The sequence below is a fragment of the Uloborus diversus genome, chromosome 10 (genome assembly GCF_026930045.1).
Source record: "Uloborus diversus isolate 005 chromosome 10, Udiv.v.3.1, whole genome shotgun sequence".
NCBI classification, from domain to species: domain Eukaryota; kingdom Metazoa; phylum Arthropoda; class Arachnida; order Araneae; family Uloboridae; genus Uloborus; species Uloborus diversus.
This window is the reverse complement of record NC_072740.1, coordinates 118720006-118737374: the sequence shown is the minus strand read 5'-3', so window position 1 is coordinate 118737374 and position 17369 is coordinate 118720006.

The window sequence follows — 17369 nt, the reverse complement described above, 5'->3', positions numbered from 1 at the left end:
TAGCGATGCATTTCACAACCTCTTCCTTTACATTCACAATCTGAAATGAAAAGCGTGAGTGCTCGCTCCGGGCTTCTGAGGCCCGAACCGAAATTTTCTGGGGAAAAGGGAGAATGTACATTCCTGAAAAGCATGTGGTCAGTATGTAGGTCACCTTGAACGCAGCTACTGTGGACCTCATTAATTTCCGTTGAAGGGGTGATTTTTGGCAGCATAGTTTTGTAATGACCGGGCTTGAGAGACCCGATGCGAGTTCTCCCGGGTTAAAGGAATGAATTTCCAGCTCTGTGTTATACAGTAGCAAAAACAATGGATTTGCTATAAACTGTTACGCCCTTTCGCTCTCGTAGAGGGAGGTTAAGAGTATTGAAGCATATAAAAGGGATGGGGGATGAGAGCCCAGATTAAAATTTCGTATAACTAGTACAAATGGTCGGGAAAATACTCATCCGTTCAGGGGAAAGGGATGGTAATAGTTAGCCCCGATAGATGCTGCTAATAAATTCGAGAAACGTTTCAATGAAAGTCTACATACGGTTTGAGCATAGCACGTACTAAACTCAAAACTCTACTAACATTACTTTGCTTCTCATTGCCTTATATGTGAAAGGATTTTTTTTCCAACCGCATGCTGTGAAATAAATATCCATGTCCATTCCACGTAAAACTGTAATTTTGTCCGGCACGTAACTCCTCATATAGTTCATTAAAAACTTATTTAAGAGGGTAATGAATAAAATTTTGCTGCTTAACAAATAACAAGTATATTTGTGACTTCTCAAAACATTTGTTTATTATCTTTTAAAGTTATTTCTTTTTAATAAAACAAATCAGCAGTCAGGTTTGGTACAAAATTTTAGCTTTTTCGTGGAATGGCTATACGCATGATTTTTTTTCAACCGGTTTAAACTATTATTTCACAACAAATGAGATGTTTCCTAAACATGGAAACCATATCTTTCAAATCCTACATTTTGTTTCGTCATTGCAATATTAATACAGCCAAAATATTAACTAATTCATACAGAAAATTACAAGAGGTTGACTTTAGATGTCCCACACGTGACACATGCAAATAAATTCAATTTTTTAATAACAAAATCATTTAATAAAAATATAACTGTGTCAAGAGTATCTCTGTATACAATGTAAATTCTGTTCCGCCCTTTGAGCATAAAAGACAACGCCTTACCTCTACATTACTCTTTTGGCAAGACTTTCAAAGTACATAAGCCTAGAAAATATGAAAATTATGAAAAAGTGCATAGGTTACTCTATCTTGAGCAAATTTTCAAATTTCATGAAAAACAAAGCAAAAGGTTTTTTAAGTAGAAAATATACACTGCTCTGGAAAGTAAAATTGTGACGGTGGAATAGCCCGAAATCACAAATTCACACATTTTATTCAAACATCATTCTGTTGTTGAAAGAAATTAGTTGATATTGCATCCTTCAAAAAGCACCGATTCAATAAACTGGAGTGATTTTACAAAAAAAAAAAAAAAAGTATGTTTTCTTGTCTTTAAAAAATAGTTATTTGTCTATGTCTAAAACATTATTTTTCCATGTACAGTAAATGTTTTTAGAAGCTTAATATTATGGTGCATAATGGTTCCATGTATTCGAATATATCACGACTAAAAGTCAAAGTTTAAAATTCCGGGAATAAATGGCAAATATATGCTTAAAAATGTATCATTTATGCAAATGGACTGAGAAATGTGTTTTAATGCAAGCTTTTAATTATTGTAGAAAAAACTGAATTCCAAGAGAACTATTCTGTTAAACCTTAAACCATTAAAAAAGTAAAAATTGCTGCTGTAGTAAGCATGAAATCGATGGAAAATATTTGAAATGTATGATGACTTAAACAACTTTTACCAAAGACTCTAAAGCACGACTTCTCCCTCTCATACCCTTAATTTAAGGAAAAATTTCAAGCATGAACACGAAATGCATGATTTTATTAATTGAACCTATATTTAAAAAGCGTGTGTACTTAATTTAATTAATGATGAACTGATATTTTATACTTCTTTGAACTATACCAGAGAGTATTGAACCCAACTTCTCTTTATGCTTCTTGTTTTAAACGAACATTTTTTTTCGTATTAAGCAGAAAACTTTATGAATGGTTAATATAAAGTTCATGTTACTCAATGATATTATGATACAAACTTAAGTGTATGTAGACTATATTACTGAATATTTTTTAAAGAAATACATATCCATAATGTCATCAATCAAACTTTTTTTTTCTAATTTCATTTAAAAATTTTTCTCTTCTTACAAAATAAATCCATTGAGTCGCTTACTTATGTATAGAGATAATATGGCGGAATAAATAAGTAAAATGACTTGTGCTTTCCGGAACGCTTGGAGAATCACCTTCAAATGATTACCTTTTGCTGACAAAAAAGATACAGGAAAGGTCAAGGTGCAGAACAATAAGGAGTTTGAACTTGATTCGTCAGACGAATTTGCATCCGTCCGGAGTTTTGACTGGATGAATTTTTTCAAAAGTAGAAACTTTCAGCCTTTTTTCAAAAGTATGGATTTTATTTTTTGAACATCCCTTTCAGAGTGAGTTTTTACGATTTCTATACGGTGATCGATTGTATTGTTTTGATAATTTATCTTTAACTTCAGCGTTTTATAAGGAGCCCGGGGACCACACTTCATATTAAAGTCATTCTCGCGGGTCAGAACTCATATAAAATTTCAAAATAATTCATTCTTTTCTTAATAACATAGGAAGATATAGAAAGGGAAAGAAAATTACAAACCAATAATTGAGGTTATCAATTACTTTATTGCTTATTTTATTTCATGCATGTTTTTCGGAAACCAATTTCTGAATATTTGACTCCGAATTTGTGACATTGTCACTAATTATGTTTTTCGATTTGTAACATTAAACAAATCAACTGGCCACACGGATCAGTTTCGCCGGCCGTAGGTTAGGCACCACTGATCTATAAGATCAAAAGTTTTTTTGTTTTTCTTTTAATATTGGACTAGGGGAAAGGGGCGCGAGTGCGACACCAACACCACAAATTTCCACCCTGGGGAAGACCCGTGCCAAGAACGCCACTGATAATATGAGTCCTTTTCGCTTGGTTCAAGAATAAGAATAGAATAACTGAAAATATAAAAAAATATTTTTCCTACAGTAAAATAAATAAATAAATAAATTTTAAATAAAAGAAGAAGAAGATCTTTCAATCCTTCTATATTATTTCTGTAGCCTGTTTTTTGTTCCTTCGCGAGATCGTCCTCAATCCTTGATCGATTTCTTTGATTTACATCTCATTTTAAAGCTTATCGTGCAGGCTAATGACGAAAAATAGACCCACCCCATGTTTTTTTCTGTCAAAAACATGTTTTAAAGCACCGGACTGAAGTTTTCGGTTAAATTTCTAAGTTTAACTTGCGCTTTGTCCGACAGAGCTGAATAGCTCGATCGGCAGAGCGTTCGAATGGTAACCAGAAGAACGAGTGTTCGGGCCCGGCAAGGACGATCTGCATCAAAAAATTAAACAAATACCATGCAGTACATGAAAACACAAAAACAACGATTAATACAAGTGAGGTAATAAAACAAATGAGATTCCTTGCTGTTACGAAAACTTGATGCAACATGCAGCTATATCAAATCTTAATTGTAACTTTCTTTTTGCTTTTAAAGGTTTGGCTCCGGACAGAAAGCTAAAGCATATTGTAAGCTAAAATATAAGTGTCAGGTTTAAGATTTCAGACTATAATGGAATAGTTTTTTGTTCAGAAAAAAAATAATAAATCGTATACTCAAATATAGATTCTTTTAATGACAGGTTTTGACCCTTTGTACAAATAAAAAAATTCTACCACAAACTGAAATTACGCTTTTCATTTAGTTAAACTATGAATATTTATTAGAATACGAAGTAAAACATTAAAATTACTAAGAACTTGATGGGTAAACTTATGAAGATATTTTTTTTTAAACAAAATTTTAATACAATTTTCCAATTTTTTGCTTCGCTTTCAGCGGATAAAAAATCTACAATCAACCTGTTTCTTTTTCTTTCTTTTTTTTTAATAAAGGTTAAAAGCACTGGACTTAGTTGTTCGGTTAAATTAATCCTTTTTTTTTCGGTAGAGCTAGCTGAACTTCGGGCCCTTCCCGACTGTCCGACATTATAGCTAATTTAAATTAATATTAGCATTACATGTACTCATAACATACAACAGACAACACACGTAAGGCAATAAAATAAATACAACGGGAAAGCTACTTGGCGTTTCGACTCCTTTATGCAGGCTACAGTTATTATTCGGATAAGTTGATTATTAATCGAAAGGTGTTCTTTCTTTTTTTTAAAGCTTTGACTCCGTTCAGACCACTAAGCATAATGTAAGCGTAAAAAAAGCATTAGATTTAAAAACTCAGTTTCCAAGGAAATCTTTTTTGTGCAGAAAAACTTTTTCATTGTATGCTGAAATGTATATTTTTCTCCTAGCAGTGTTCGACCTTTAATATAAATGAAAAAATGCTACGCTAAATTGAAATTACGAGATTCATCCAGAAAAAATTTACTATTTATTCCAATAGGATGTAAAACATTAAAATTATTATCAACTTCATTAGTAAGAAATCATTTTCTACTCATCTGCTTTCGGGGGGGGGGGGGGAGGGGATGCATTTTGTCTATGTTCGAAAAATTACACTTAAAAAATGGACTGAGTTCAAGTGGTTTTGAATTTTAAATGTTCGATTACAAGAAAGACACGTGCTGGCATTCAAGCCGTAACGGTTAAAGTAACCCGTTACGGCTTGAATGCTATGCGAAATTGTATCAATTTTCAAAAATAAAACACTTATTTTCAATTTAATTTATTATTTCTCTAAAATGTTTTTTTCAACTGCTACGCGAGATCTTCCTCACTCCTTAATCAAATTCCATGTTTTACGAATTATTTTAAAGTGTATCATGCTGGCTAATGACAAAGCATAGACGCATGGTCTTTTTTTTTTTTTTTTGGCACAAAGCTTTTTTTGCTGTTTTTCATTACACATTGCTTCACAACTGCTCGGTTGGTTGGAGTGTCGTTGCTGTTAATCAGAATGGGGCCAGTTCAAATCCGTGAAAGTAAATATCTCATTAATGTTTCTTTTTTTTCCGTCAGATGCTCACAGGCAGGACTGTATTTGCCACAACCCGTTTTTTCACATGCACAATTACTGCTTTTTCACGAGTCACTCAATCACATTTTTATTGATATTTATGTTTGCATTGAAAAAACATACAACCAAAAGGTGAGCGATGATCACATTACCACAACGTTGGATTTAACGAGGTTTTGTTGGTGATAACAAATTACATGCCTTCTTTTTTTGCGTTTACTTTAATTCATTAAATTTTTCCGATTCTTCTTCATAACATTCTTTCTTTGAAATTTTTAAAGAATCTGGTACTTTTAACTGTATATATTTTATGAATTTTCAATGTTATAAACAAATAATGCCATTGATGTGACATTATTTGTTCGTTCAAAGCTACAGTACCGAAGATGTGTCCTCATTACACTTTTTTTGTTAGGTTACGAAAAAAAAATGCTCGATTGTGCACATTTATAATATTTGACTGGTAAGCATCGACTCCATCTATGGATGAAATTTTATTTACCTACGAAAACGCGGAAATTCATCTCCTGCTATTCAACAAAATTATTGCGTTTAGTACAATGTAATATATATTATTAGCTGAACTGCAATAAATGCTTTGGGTCAGCCTATATAAAATGCGAGCTGCTCATGCAAAATAATTATTACATATATTAAATATATTACATAACAGTTGCAATATCCTCCGTTGATTTTATTAGTTTTTTGGCGCAGTTATAAAGTAAAAAATTACATCTTACTAATCATTCATTTTTAGCATTGACGTAACTCACTAAACTAATAAAGCAAACCAACTTTAAAACGTGAACCCTCTTAATTGAGATTATCCCAACCGCATCAATCATCATTTCATCTTAAAAGAATCTTCAATTTTTAATTACACGTTTAATACACATGCACGAAATTTTTCTCTTTTGAAGTATTTGAATAAACTACTTAAAATTATGAATTTCGCAAAATCTTACTTCAAAAATGATTCTTAAAGGATTATTTAGGATATTGGTTCTCGGAAATAAATATGCAGTCACGTCCTAGTTCCATAGAAGAAGTTATTCTAGGAGTTCCGTCCAAACTTCCATCCATACTTTCGGTGATATGTTTATGTTACCATACAGTATATTCGCAAGATTGCACAGCATTTGTTTTAGTAAAAACGAAGGTAAGTAGTTCTGTAGTTGCAGTACAAAAGGACTTCGGTGCGAAATTAAGACTAGTGTTATGTTGTGTCGGCAAAAACTATTGGAGTGATTAAACTTATGCATTATTAGGTGATCGAATATGTGATTAATATTTTTTCAGATAAAAATCCTAATATATATATTAGTCAATGATCGAGTAACGCTTCTGACGTCATCAACAATGAAACTCGCGCCAAAGCATGATAATTTGATAATATGTTTCGGTAATGTTTAAAATGCAGGGAAAGGCTTTACTGTGACATGGCTGAACTGGATCCAGGAACTTTACTGGTACTATTTTACTGGTAAGATTGTATTTCAGGGGAATGAAGAAACGAAAAAGTGATCAACAATGAACGCTATCTAGTTCATCCTCTGGAATAAGGGTTAACATTTCAAGTATCAAAATTTCATTAAACAGGCAATTACTTCGTTCAAATGTAGAATTTTCACCCGTCATATCTTGACGGGCGATTTTCTATGACTGATATAATTGAAGGACTTGGGAGATGAAGGAGTTATGTAACAAAATCCTAATTTAGAGTAATTTTGGTTCAAAGTTTTATTGTTGCAACTTTTTTGTTTTCTGATTTTGTCTTTAAGTGAGAGTATGAAATTAGTCTGATGACACCTATTTTTTAATATACCCAAATTTATTTTCTTACCTGTATCCATAATATATATTTTAATGTATTTTGCGCACATAACCCCTTCATCGACAATTTTTTTTTAAATCTGTAAATTGTTTAAGGAATGAATGAGGCAAGGTGCAAATAAAGTCAATCGTTGCAACGCTCTATATTTGATTCGAAAGAAAAGGATACAAAGTGAACTAATTTCGGCTATTTCAGAACAAAAACGAACTATCTTAGCATATATAACTTGAAATATTTGACTAAAACAAAAAAATTAAACCAGTTTTATCTGAGCTGGCCAATCAAAAAAAAACTTGGAATTTTCCTCAATTCATTAGGCAGTCTTTCGGATTTTCTTTTTTTTTTTTTCATTTGATAACTCCCCTGTCTTTTCAAACAATCGGGAAATGGAAATGTCCCCCAAGCTTGCTTTTTGATTCAAGTAGCGTTTTATGTTCCCTTCTTCAAAAGGAGTGTTGGGATCATACGATTCTTTAAAAAAGTAAAAACCTTATTCTTCTACATATGTAGATCCATTTCACACCATCTCTAAAACGCACGCTTCTTTTTTCTGTTGAAGAGTTTCAGCTTTGTCTTTAGGTCATCAGTTTTACGGAAATAGTTACCCATATATCTATAACTACACTTTTTTTTTTTTACTTGTATTGCCAATAATATCCCTATATTGCTCTGATAAATATATGTTTTGGTGTTTTCTCAATACCGATTCAATTCTCCCAAAGTATCTTGAACTCATGTTTTCATTAACAACCAAAACAATTCTAAATGTATCGCATGCAACATTAATTTTATGATATAATTTATTTCAACATTAATTGCATTAAAAATAACTTGAGTGAAAGAATTTAATTTTAAATTTATCGTTTGCTAGTTGTCAATGTAAGTTTGTCAATGTTTATTGTTTTTATTCTTATTATGAAGAATAACGAACGGATTTTCGATACTAGTATTTGAAAGTTTTAGAATCAGTTGAGTTTAAACGAAAAAAGTGCTGCAAATATATTTCTGACCTATCATAACACCCACCTGCTGAATGCATGGAGGGGTTATGTTACAATCATTAGTTCAGGCTCTATTAGAAGAAGAGGTTAAGGGCACATAACTCTTTCATCCTCTATGGCTTTAGCTGGAAAATGTTACATATAGCCCCTTCATCTTTTTCATATCTTTCTTTCTTGCTGTATTGAAATGCTCATATTTTGTTACATAACAGTTCTGCATATAACTATTTCATATATTGAATTAGATTATTTTTTCAAAAAAATGCAACATAGCCCCTTCATCCTCCAAACCCTTCAATTAAACTAAACACTGAAGAAAACCTCTTTAAACGCTATTGGACACTTCCTGTTGAAACTTCGCAGGTGGAATTTAACCAAAACATATACCCTAATGATTCTTAATGATTGCCATTCCTCAACTATTGAATCTTCCCGACAGCTTCCGAGTTTGTATCCCTGAGTTGCTTCAGACACCAAAATCGTGGGATAGATCTTAGTAGGTCATTCTTTCCCAACTCATTATCATACATCATGCCCGTGGCAGCTCCGTTCTCCAAGGAGCGATCCATCCGTTTTTGGACAATGGTCACCTGCGAAGGCTGCTCGTTAAGAGGACCGGGCTGGAGTGGTCAGCAGATGGAAAAGGTCTTCCATCTCTGCCCGCGTTTAAGTACCATAAGCGGCTCCGGCTCCATTCGACATCTAGACCGACCACCATGTGTGAGTAAACTATTTTTCTTGCTAATCGGAATCTAAATGTCGTTTCTCGTGATCGATAAGTTGCTTCCAGGATACTTTAAGGAGGGCTTATCGAGGCAGTAGCTAGCACGTTTGACAAAACGAACGTTTAGTTATCTTCAAATGTCTTTTGGAATGATGCCTCTGGTAAAGTACTGAAATCCGAGGCATCGAAGGTCACTACATTTTAAAACTGGGGAGAACAAACTTTTCCTTCGTTTGCTTCACGCAAAGCTAGACTAACGATTTTGTTTTAGTTGAAACTAAATCGCGTATTCGAAGATTATTTTAATTTAAACCTGGTTAATATGCAATTTTTAGGTGTTTTTAATTTTAACCCTTTGAGACACGGTTTTTTCCTATGAAGCCACCATTATATATATGGGGCTCATGTGAACACGGGTCACATGTGAACATGGTGTGTTTGACTAAGATCGCTTCAAGCAAAAAATCTGGAAAAATTCTCAAATAATTATAGTACCAGTTGTACCTCTTGGACAAACATTTAGAGCAATGAGCCATTTTATGGGATTGTGGTGGCAACTTCTTTGTTTTAGCTAGTCTTTAGTTTATTTTGTGGGAAAAAAATTGTCACTGTTTTCTTCACGTGAAAACATTTTCAAAATTAACTCCAATGCTAAACCTAAGTATTACGAACCATTGTATGAACATTCAAGCAAATTTATGACAATGTATAAATTTTATTATTGAATTAAAAATTCTTTACTTTTGCGAGTTAGCTCTAAAGCAAACGATGGGGCACTTGTGAACACAACATCTAGGGCACAAGTGAACAGTTCTCATAGCCGCTCTCCGTAATATTATTATTAGTGCAGGATATTGTAAGTGTTAAAAAAATGTGTAAATATTTATAAGTATTATTATCCTATAATTAGTTTGTAAATTTATTATCAATTGTTATTAATATTATTAAGTATTTATTTATTTATGTTTATTATTTCTATTTTTAAAATGTTTTAATACTAAATTAATTAGTTAATTTTAATTAAGTCAATAATTTAGTGTTATATAATACTTACAGGAAATAAAAAGACTCAAAATAGTTTCATTTAATTAAAAACTGAAGTTCAAAATCATTTTCAAACACATTATCAAAAAATGTATGAAGCTTAAAAGCAAAATATATATAGAATAACCCATACATAATAAAAAGTTCTTTGTTATATAGTCATATTAGTTTTTTTTCTAGTCTATTCAGAGATCAAAACAGACTATGAGGCTTAAGAGTTTGACAGTGAGCAGTTATATGTTTGGAAAAAAATATTTTCTTAGTAGAACAAGTACTGTACAATTGAAACTGACGCAGTATAGGTTACAAACCCATCAACGTATTTGTTATTTAGGTTATATTTCACATTGAAGAAATTTCCCTTTAAAATGTTATGCTTCTCCTACATTTTTTACCCGTGTTCATATGTTCGCTAAACCTGTTCACATGTGCCCCTCTATAGGGGCACAGACGAATAACTGAAGACTATTCTTAAAAATACCATAAAGTATAGAAATATTTTTTTAAAAAATCGCATTAAATAGTCCATGACGCAAAGAAGAGTTTATTCAATCATAGGTTGAGACACTTTAGAGTTGAGAAATTTATAGTATTTTTTGAAAAATAAAGAATTACAAAAAATTATTCACTTGTGCCCCCTTTATATATATATATATATATATATATATTATATATATACAACAAAAATACAACAAATGAATAAATAAAAATGGCGGCCTCAAACGGTCTTTCAGGCTCAACCTACCATTTGAGGCCACCGTGCTTTAAAGGTTTAATTGTGAAACTGAAACTTTCGAAAACTGGAAATTAGTATGAACATACCTCTTTTGAACAGAGCTTAGTTTTTGACGAAAAAAATGCAACAGCCTTCTGTTCTTCAGAGCTTATATTCACGCATCAATTGTCTGAAATTCCTTCTAATCTAAAAATTCACCAAAATAGAAACGAACAGGAGCTAAGCTCCAGTGAGCTCCCATGAAAATTAAGCCTGGTTTTGGAATCTAAAATTCATAAAGTATTCGTATTCAGAATAATTTCACGCGCATAAAAAAATTTGCATAAAGGAAACTTCTAAAATTTTTAATTTCTAGCTTATTTTCAATGCCGGGCATTTTTTTCCCTACAAGGCTGTATCCATATTTGTTATATATATTTAACAGAAATATTTTTATAGTTTTGAATTTAATATCTATTCTAAGAAATTTTAATCTATAACTAATCATTGCGCGCTCTTTGTGTCGATCATGAACTAGTTAATTCAATAATACGGTGACTTTTTACATTATGGAAAATAAAACTTCACTAAATGAAGTTAAATTATAAATAAAATCTCAAACTAATGTATTGATAACAGCTAAAAATATTTCCTTGATAATTTGGAAAATACATGCTCAGTGATAAAATCTTCGTCTGGAATTTTAACGAGTTTTACTTCAAGCCTACGAGCGTGTAAGCTTAATAGTCTTTAATTCGCAATTCAACTTCGCTTCAAACTTTACATTCAAATTAAGTATTTCATACTTTTAGAAATCAGGGGTAGTTACAAACTGTTAAAATTTATCTGGGAACAATTCATATTTATATAGTTGAAAATGATATATAAATGGTTGGTTTTAATAAAAGTCACTTTCAAACAGCTGTGAAAAGAGAGAAAAAAAAACGGGAGGGGGGCGGGTCGAATGATTTCAAATTCGAATCATATATACTTGTTGGTACAAGTCCTTTTTTACTGGGGAAACTAAACGAAGTCTAGGATTCCAATGACTCTGAGCATTTCGAGCATTTAGGGCGGATCCACACACATAGATCCCCTTTAGATAATTCAAGACAGTCGAGGATATGGAAAAGAGTATCCTGAAAAGAAGTATACTTATGTCACATAAAGAAGTCATACTTAGTCTTTGTATGTCACATATTTCTGATTGTGAAAACGAGGTATGAGTCTGCTCTAGGTCTACTGCAACGGAGGGACATAGGACTACCAGGACGAATGTAATTGAAGAAGGGACAAATGGTAAGTAATAAGAAGCAAAAATTCTAATTTTTACGTTGCCCTGGAGAGGTAAACAGTAGTACCTACAAACTTTTCGTTCTCCATTTGTATTTTTTATTTATTAATTTTGCATTTTACCATCTATTTTACCTTAGATTTACGGTTACAAACTTGTTTATTTGGTTTCCGCTTAAAGTAAAGCATGAAAAAATTTTCAAATTTCAACATTTTACTTCTGTTTGTGGGAAACGAAAAACGCGTAACTTTAAATATCTGAAAAACTGTTTTTTGTATAGCCCGCGGCAGTATGAGTCTTTGAATGAAGTACGATATAGGGACAGATTAATAGTTAAATTGCTATCAAACAATGAATTTTTGAGAAATAATGAAAAGCGTGTTAAACAAGAGTAGCATTGAAAACAGCTTTTAAAACCTTCTACATATAAATAAATAACAAATTAATAATAATAAATAAATAAAAATCTAAGAAGTGTAAATAAATAAAACTTGTTGTGAAAAAGAGTTTTATGGCCAGTTTGAGTGGGATCTCTGAAAAGTTTTCCTCTAATACGCTTTCAATGTGTGTTCTCATTTAAACAGTTCAAACTATTTGAGCTTGAAAATGAGCTTTCATAGTTTGCTGTTGCTTTCCTAAACGTATGGGGGGGGGGGGAGGGGGTATAGGAAAAGCTGCCTTCGTTTTGTTAGAAATTGGGGCAGTTTCCCTGGCAACAGGCTGATCAACAGTCGGCAAGTCGGGGGACCGATGCATCATTGTCAATGGCCAGCTGATGACCGCTGTCGGCTAGGGAATTTTCTCGTCTTCGTAGACTAAATTTGACCGCGGGTTTCGTTTTTCTCCCCAACATTTAGGCAGAAAATCGACGGCGATGGAAAAAGATCCAGATTTCAGTGCAGCTTAGTGCTTCATATGAAATAGCCATTTTTTGTTTGGAGCTGTCTTTAAAAATCTTTTCAAGTTTAATCATACTAACGCTCGATTTCTATCAACGAAATGTCTACACATGTCAAATTACGGTAGTCCGCACTTATTTTTAAATACTGGGAAAAACTTTTAAAATAATGTGTAACATTTTTCTCCTCTGAAATGCATTCTTTCATAATCTATTCTATTCATTAATCTAGTTCTATCAACGAAATGGCCTAGATATGTTGGATAAATGCACTTTGAACAAAGTTTAGTTTGCGAATAATGAGTAACTTGGTTTTTTTTTTTTTTTTTTTTGAGCAATCACGAATGGCTTATTGTTTTCACATGACCGTTGAATGACGTCCGTCCATTTATTTTATTTTTCTATTATTATAATGCAGACGGCCATGTGCCTCGGAATCGAATTATTTTTAAACTACCTTCTCGACTTTACAAAATACTTTTTACGCAAAAACAGTATTCAGCACACAACATCCAGCATCCAGCACATAACATCCAGCATATAGCATTCATTTCAATTTTGGAGTCTTGAATTCAAATTATGGTTGCTATAAAAGCCATTAGTAGAAACAAGAAATCGAACGAGTACGGTCCTTTTACAATTCGTGAGTGCGAAAAACATAATTTGAATTCAAGATCTCAAAATTCAAACTTTTTTTTTATATTTTGAATGAAAAGCATAACTTCATTTGTCTTTTCTATCTTTCTAACCTGTTACATTCCTTAGTTTAATTCCATCAACAAAATGAAGTGCTTAGATATTTTGGATAAATACACTGGGATAAAAAGTTGTTTGCAAATAACGTGTAACAATTTTCTGGAATAAAAGTCATCCTTCCTTAATTTATGCACTGTTTCTACCTATTATATCCACTTAATTTATTCTGTTCCTATTCCTTAATCAAATTCCATCAACGAAATATTTATTCACTTACTGGAAATGATGACTGGCAACGAAATATTATTCCCTTACTGGAAATGATGACTGGCACCCCTATTTTAAACTTTTGCTCTCTGCTCAATTATTCTTCGATCTTTGATTGAAACGATTCTGTGCAGAGCAGCACGTTTTTTATAAATGTGTCATTTTGTACTGGGTTTCTTTCCCGCAGTAAATGAGTGTACATAGTTTTATGGTTTTCAATTTTTAAATTTTAAACTATCGATTAAATGTACTAAACGGCAACAAAAGCTTGTCTAACTTCAGTCGATTTCTTTTGTTACATACGTGAAGAGTTTGTAGTGAAGAAACATTAAATAAATGTGGCAGATTTTATGAAGCGAGTATTTTATGCATATTTCGGTCTAAAATTTGATGACTAGGATATTTCATGGACTCCTACATTAAGTGTGTCACCCTTGTGCAAAAGAGTCGAGAAACTCTCAAAAGGCATGGTCTTTGCTTTTTGGAAAAGGAAAATTGAGCATTAAAGATACACATGAATACGGGATATATTAAACAATGGTAACTGTTATAATTATTATAAAATTAATATATATATTTAACATGTCATTTCAGTTGTTTAATGAATATATTATAATGTAAACAAAAAAACTTAGAGATATTTTGAAAACATTTTTTCTCTTAGAATATGCAAAGTAGGCTTTTTTCCCCATATATTTAAGTCCATTTTATGAAAAAATCTTATGTGATTGATAAAAATGGATGCTAAATTGGAATATAGCTCGCCAAATAAAATAACTCATTACCGTACAATCACTTTTTTCTGACCTGAATTTAGCAGAGCTATGTCCATTATCATATTTATTGCAAAAGTGGACTTTCCACACTTCCAAAATAAACAGCTCATATATATTTTAATGCTTGTGCTCATCAAGCAACAAGCGAAGTATTGAACCAAAACACAACCTCATTACATAATGAAATGAAACAGTAATTTACATTTAATTCTAACTGAATCCTTCATTCATGCAATTTTCCCGTAGGTGGATCGATTCAGAACGGTAAATTTAGAAATAAATGTGACGTCAAATCACGGGGAGTAAATGGTCTGAAGCTGACATTTTTCTCGATGAAAGGAAAGTTCTGGCCCATTTAGTCGATGTGGCTTCTGAACATAAATAACTTGTTGAAATTCTGTTTACAGTTTAAAGATAGTTTTAGAGTAAGCTGTTCTCGACGGATAACAGTAATTTAACTTTTGACAAATTCAAATCGATCAGTTATTTTGCACATTATATGATGCGCCAGTTGTGTCAATGAGTTATTCTTGAATCTCACATTTTAAGTAATACTTTTGTGCATTACAAATATTTCATTGCTATGAAAATAAATATGTTATTTGTAATATGATGAAAATTTGACACTGAAGTATTCCAATCGTAAGTAATTATATTATAAGTGATGGAAACAATTCTAATAAAGTACAAAATCTGCAAAAGATTGCTAACACTTGTTTCGATATGAGAAGGGAACCTTTTTCAATGCAAGAGATAGACCTCAAAATAATCACTCGCCACTCTTCACCTGGCGACTAACAGTCTTACTTTGGCGACAAAATAGAAGACTAAACTGAACATTTTCTAAAAACCATACCGGCCACACATAATTTTTTTCTTAATTTTTTTTTTTTTTTTTAAACAAGTGAATCCTATTTCGTCGTATTTAGTTTGTGGTTTGTGATGTCAAAACTACCTGTAGTTCTCGCATGGTTTTCCATATCGTCGACGAATAAGGAAATCATAATACTACATATCAAATCTTTTTTACAAAAAGTAATGGATGAAGCAAAACTAAATCCTAAATGTCCATTATTCCGTTTTTTACGAACATTCATATCATATTTATGACGTTGCAGTTAAGTCGCATATGGCAATGTTTTCATTTAAAAAGATCTGTATAAAATGGATACTAATGATAAAAATTAGAAAAAAAAAAAAAGCCAATAAATTAAACATGCCACCGGCCTCTGATGGCGACAAACTAAAAATTTGATTTTTTTCAAGTCCAACAAAAGTAAAGTAAATTCGGGTGAAAGAGCATTCCTAAGCATTTTCAAGAAGGTCGGTTATCCGAACAAGTTCGGATAATTGGACAAGCAACTTCAGGGATATTTATGTCTGACTATATTAAATCGATTGAAATATACATTTTTATTGCATCAAATTTTTATTTTAATCGAATTTGAAAGTAGATAGATTTTAAAAAGTTTCTTCGTTACTATTTCCACTCTTTTTCGAGGCGAAGGATGTAGGATCACGTTGTTTTTACGATAATGTTTCCCCTTCCTCCCAAGTCTTGATTCTCTTATCCTTTGGCGTAATTAATGCGTTCAATTTTCCTTGTTGAGCCGGGAAACAAAAAAGATTCTGCGGCGGCGTAATCGGTAAGGCGCTGGACTCGTAACCGGAGGGTTCCGTGTTCAATGCCAGCCGGTCAAAGATCCTCCGTGTTCACTGATGATGATTGGGCACGTTAAATATGTCGTGATCATGAAGTTCTCTACGTGAATCAATACCTCTGGGAGTGTTAAACCAAGAGTTGTTCGGCTTCAAGTTTAGTTCTAAATTTCAAAATCTTGATAGATAGTGTTTCCATCTATCGTGTGCAATCTGGGCAAATTCGGACTTCCACCTAAATGGCGCTCATTAAAACGGAAGCCGTTCCTCACTGCCTCAAATCGACTAGCAAATGCTACTCGGGCTTGGTGATCCGAGTTGTATTAGCAATAACATATTAACAACAACAACAAAAAAAAAATGATAGTGATTGTATGTTCGGATAATTGGACAATCTGGGTAGTTGAAGTTCGAATGATTGATTCTCTGATGCATCTTTCTTATGAAAGTCATTTTGAGTTCAAAAAGTGAATCTGTATGTAAAGTTACCAAAATAAATGGGAAAAAAATTTAGTTTAACGTTGGAAACAAAATCTTTAAATAGTAAGAGCTCCATTTCCGCGTAAAGTTCACGCAACATAGATCCTCAACCACGTAAAAATACAATCAGTTTTTCTTGAAATTCATGAGCTCCCTGGAGCAGTTCTGATTTTAACTTTTTCGATAGGTACCAGAGATAAGAGAGGAGGAGAATAGGTAGCAGAGTGCTTGCTCCCTTTCAGTGGCATGACACGCCAGAAGATTCCGATTCTCACCTGTGGAGAGCATCGTTTCGCCTATTATCTCAAACCGCGACGCAGATATGAGTCCACTTTGAAGAAGGTCTGCATTGCTCACGCTGGCATGCCGCCAACCCTTAATGAGAACAGATGAAATATGAGGCAATTTGTCTCACTCCTGCGTGTTCTTAATCCTACTTGGTGAGCGATTAAGAGCCAATCACGGACCTGAGTCATTATTCATGTCGCCAAGGTTAAGCTTTTATGAACTTGAGGGAGCACTTCTAACAAGTGACCCTGTTTCAACCCAACTATAAATTAAACCCGTCATCGGTGAAAGCATTAAGGACCCATCGTCAAGTAAGGCCGCTATATTAGAGGGAGCCGAATCAACAGACATTTTTGTTCCGAACGAGAACCAAGAGCGCACCCCGATGGGAGGACATAGGAGGTCGCTGTGACCACCCAAAAATTCCTTATTCGGCAAGTTTTGCTGACAATTTGACAAATCTAGAGGCAATATTGTAACATTGAGATTCATTCTCTTTCCTATTTATAAATTTTTTCAATTGCTT